Source organism: Apium graveolens, chromosome 1 (assembly GCF_009905375.1).
Source record: "Apium graveolens cultivar Ventura chromosome 1, ASM990537v1, whole genome shotgun sequence".
Lineage (NCBI taxonomy): Eukaryota > Viridiplantae > Streptophyta > Magnoliopsida > Apiales > Apiaceae > Apium > Apium graveolens.
Genome location: NC_133647.1, coordinates 201,063,168 through 201,068,020, shown reverse-complemented (window position 1 = coordinate 201,068,020; position 4,853 = coordinate 201,063,168). Strand labels below are relative to the sequence as shown.

At 33.4% G+C, this 4,853-nt stretch overlaps 1 long non-coding RNA gene across 2 annotated transcripts; it reads right to left on the bottom strand.

The window, feature by feature from the left end:
- Nucleotides 1-1,442: 1,442 nt before the first annotated feature.
- On the bottom strand, nt 1,443-4,372 carry LOC141678584 (uncharacterized). Of its 2 annotated transcripts, XR_012557804.1 has the most exons (5): nt 4,193-4,372; nt 3,394-3,713; nt 1,981-2,050; nt 1,797-1,896; nt 1,443-1,692 (listed from the first exon to the last, which is right to left on the bottom strand). It is a non-coding gene; the product is annotated as an uncharacterized LOC141678584 (long non-coding RNA). The 2 variants fall into 2 exon arrangements; XR_012557807.1 differs by lacking the exon at nt 1,981-2,050.
- Nucleotides 4,373-4,853: the final 481 nt, after the last annotated feature.

The window sequence follows — 4,853 nt, the reverse complement described above, 5'->3', positions numbered from 1 at the left end:
CATAGGCACAAAGGTAAAAACCCCAGATTTCTGGATTTAATTATTATATTTACTCCCCTTTCAAACTTTTATTTGCTTCACTTCTTTGCATTAGTGGTTGTTATGATTGTTTCTTCTGTATATTAGCATCTATCCAGATTCAATGTAATTGTAAGATATTGCCTGGCGTGGTTTATGAAGAGCATGATCAGTACAAATGACTCACTTTTTTCTTAAAATTTTGTAGACTTTGCCGGAGCTTGTTTGGTTACAGTCGTGCAAGATCAGTTGCCTCGGCTGTTAGGAGCTGCTGCTCCAGCAGGGGCTCACCCCGGAGAGAATCATAAGCAGTGTGCTAAGGTATCATTTACTGATATGATCACTTGAATGATTTTTTAACATTGCACTTTTCCATAACCTTCTTTTAAGTACAATCTATAACTACAGATTCTGCGATTATGGATTAAAAGGAAGATTATACCAAAATCACATCTTCAGCCTTACGTTGATCATATAGAGCATTTAATCAGAAATTCATCTCAAGAAGACATATATGTAATTCAATCAAGATCGACTGATGGCATTATCGAAGAATATGGCAGGTCAGAAATTAATAATATTGAGATCATGTAGCCTGTTTTGTTACTTTCATTACACATTTGTTTCTTATCTAATGTTTTTCCAAGGCCAATTACAAGAAACTTTTAACATATATCTCCTTCCTAATTGGCATAATTTTTATTGGCAGTTATTTAACTACTAACTTGTTCTCATAGCTTAAAAGTGTAATTAGATAAATTCACCACAAAAAATAACACAATTTTTAATTAATTATGGACTATTTTACCCATTACAGTTCCTTTCCATACGAAGTGTAGTAACTCTTCTTTCATTCATAAGATGCCTTTTTTGTTTTTTAGATCTGGATAACCTCAATATTTTTTATTTTGGGCTTAAATTTTTAACAATCTTAAAATCACTACAACAAATCTGGCCATTTACGACGGTTTTTTTGAACTGAAATCGTCGTAATTGAGCCATTTACGACGGAAAAAAATCGTCGTTTTTGGTCGAGTAGTAAGTTCATTTTTTCGTCACAAGATAAAATTGCGTCGCAAGTTAGAAAGGGGGCCCACATTCTCTATAAAATAATAAATCTACTTACAACGAAATATTCCGTCGTAAGTTATCAACATACGACGAATAATAATGTCGTATGTTAGTTACTTACGACGAAAGAAACGTCGCATGTTTAATTGTGAGACCCACCTTCGTTAAAATAAAACAGAAATTTACGACGCAACTATACGTCGTAAATTAGTAACTTACGACGGAATATGTGATGAACACCCGTCGTAAGTTTGTTTTTCCAAAATAGTCAAATTCTGATTTTTCAGTTTCCAGCCATTTTTTAAATTCAATACAATGCCAAACAAAAAGCAATCAAAACTAGTGGAAGAACTCATATTATTTCACTATAATTGGAATAATATTCAAATATCATAAAGTACAAAAAAAATACATAAAAATGTTAAAAGTATAGCTAACAAAGTCGTATTAAATTGTACAATACATGACAAAACTTAAGTAGAAGCCACTAACTAAATCCAACAAAATATAATGTCCTTGAGCAATTGGTTGTACATTGTTGCACACAATTCTTTATGTTACCCTCTTCTGCATGTACTCAACTTCAGCAAACAAAAGCTCAGTCTGCATTATTATGAAGAATAATTGTAAGAGAAAAAATGATTACTACAAAAATGTTATTCGCTTATCATTATCGAGCAAGAATGAAATGTCATTGTAGACTATACCTTCTTGGAGCGGATTTTGTTAAGTCCTTTCTCAAGTTTGGTTTCCAGGTTTTTCAGATCCTTAACATTCAGAGAGTTTATGGCTTCACCCATCATGTTCCTGTAAAATGACTCAACTTAATTAGTTAAGCAGATTATATGCATATTAGCCTAGGTATACATATTATTAATTAAAAAATGTCACCTGTTGTCCTGTTGTCCTGCTGTATTTTGGTAATATCCCGACGTAATCTCGTGGCTTTTTACTCGTAATACTGAGATTAATATCGTTCAATAAGAATTTGGCATTTCGAAACAAGTATAGTTAAGCTATGTGAGAATCAACGAGTGCCCTAAGTAAGGATACTTCAGGTACTTGGTTCAGAATTCGATTTTCTCCATCCATAAACTTGCTAAATTTATTTAGTACTTCACTTTCGAAAGATACTTAATGTATTTTAAACAGGTAAATACTCTATTAAGTTACAACAATCTCAAAGCATGGGAAAATGAAGAGTACTAAATACATTCTAAACACAAATTAACTCTGTTGTTCGAAGCAAAATCATAAAAATTACAAGGAGAGAAAGCGATCAAATTTACAAAAGTTCAGATTCTTCCTAAATTATTTAAGCACCAATCAATATTGCAGTATAAATTCGATTAGACTCTAGAATATTTCACAAGGTTTCCGAAACATCTTGAATCATGCAAAACGGATACTCGAAACTCAACTTATGATTTTTCTCGTGAATCTATACATAAGTGAAACTAAAAATCTGGCATGCATTACTTTATAGTTCTACTTTTGATTTCCCTAGTTGCAAACTGAAGTAAAATTAATTACAGGCATAAAAATGAAGAGGATTAAAGATGTTTGTAATCAGAAGGCCCTCGCTGTCAGCGAACTCATATCAAAATAGGGGACATAGAACATAAGACTCCGAGGGATTTACAATCTGTCCAGAATTTTTGATACAGGTTTTTGACATACAAAACACAGGAAATTGCACAGTATCAAAGTATCAGATTATAGGGTGTTTCAAGAGGTTTTCAGAACATGTTTAAACTCAGAAAATGGACACTCGAAACTCAAGTTATGAATTTTGGAATTTAGGCCATTAATCCTGAAATATCAAATTCTGCACTACACTTGTAAGCATTAGAAATATGAACACTTCCAGGAATCCAAATCAATACAAGTTAAGGTATTTACTTAGTGAGCCAACAAGTACACCTAGTAAGACTTGGTCTCCTGGTAAGTAACACTAATTTGGTTGCACTTATTTCTCGATTTTCATTCAAACCTTGTGAGACTCTGTTTAATATACTTTCTTTTAATCCGACTACTTATTAGAGACTTCCTTAAGTTTACCAGAAATATAATAATACACACATGAGTCCCCAATTTATCTAGAAGGAGTTACAAAACAAAATACTGAAAAAGAAAAACCCTTCTATAAGATGACTCAATAATCTAAGCTACAAAAAAATATGATTGTGCAGTCCTTGTGCTTAAGTCACCACAAAAGCCATTTAACACAAGCTGAACTAAACAAGAGATAGAGTACAAAAATGACCAAAAAAGTTGCAAGAAAACCCACACAAAAAGTTGTACCTGAAGTACAGAGACAAAGTACTGGCCCTCCAGTTTCCCTGGCTCAGTTCCATCTACTTGGTATCTGCTTCTTTGCAAGAAATCAATATCTGGTCTGGAACTTCAACAAAAACTTTCATCGATGTTTGTCTGCTTCCATAGCCGAATTGATTATTTTTCCTCAATCCTACTCCACCCTGCAGCCCATGAGGCTGCCCATTCTTAGTCTGGTTGGATGTTGGGCTTGCTATCCATTTCTGGGCATCATCCCATTTTAAAGGTGCTGTTTTGGAAAAAGGTGCAAGACCCGCTCTTTGTAGTCCTCGCTCTGCCTTCTGAAACTAAGTAAAAATCAAAAACGAGATTTATAAATCGAAGATTATAACTGTACAAAGCTATCTAGATTTCATTTAAGCAACAATTTAACTAAGTAAGCTCTCGGCAAAGTTCCCCCAAATTAGATAGAACCCTAGCTTTTTAATATGTCAAGAAACTCCACCAAACTTTGATTCTCCAGTTGATGCTAACAAGAACAAAACTCACATCCGCCACATTACAATCCACACATTACAATTAAGCAAACTAAGTGAAAAAATACCGTTAATGCAGCCATGCCGCCCCATTGGAAGCCATAAAAACTGCAGAACCTTTAAAATTGAAACCCATTTGAAAAGGAAAACCCTAGATCGAAAAACCCCAATTTCAAAATCCCCAAACCGTAAAAGTTCTAAATCGAAGAAGTCCCAAATTAAAGAAGCCCTAAATAGAAGAGAATGAAAGTCTTGTAACAAAGAGATAGAGGGGGGAGAGAGAGAGAGACCTGAACGAGATAGGTACCGCCAGCGAGAGCAGCGGTGCCCCAAATAGCGGCGGATTGGACATCAGTGGGTCGGATTAGCTTGATGAGCCTGGATTTGGATGGTGATACACTGTATATTTTTTTTGGTTTGCTAAGCTTTTAGTTTTGATGGAAACCCAAACCCTACAAATGAATTATTGTGATTTGCGATTGGGAATAATACAGGCTATTTCAACTGATGGCTTTTAACATGGGTCGGGTTAACTTAGATGGGTCGGACCATTTTAGCATTTTGTATTTTTGGGTCTAATAATAAATTTTCATTTTTCACCCAAAAATAAATTGTTTTTGTTCTTTTATCACTTTATCATATTTTTTTGTCTATTCTTCTATTTTTTTTTGCTAAGCTTTAGTTCGTCTTTGCAAAAAAAAAGAAGAGATTTATGTTTTTTTAGTCAAAGGCGGGGTATTTTCTTTGGAAAAAATCAGAATAAGTCGTCCATTTGTCGGTTGAATCATTATAAAAATTATTCAAAAAAAGATATTAGGAAAAATTAGATGTTACTTTTTTAATATATAAATATTTTACAAATTATTAGGAAATAATTTTTTATTTAATTTCACGTTAAAATTTTAATATAAATATTAAACTTACGACGAAATGTTCAAATCGTCGCAATTT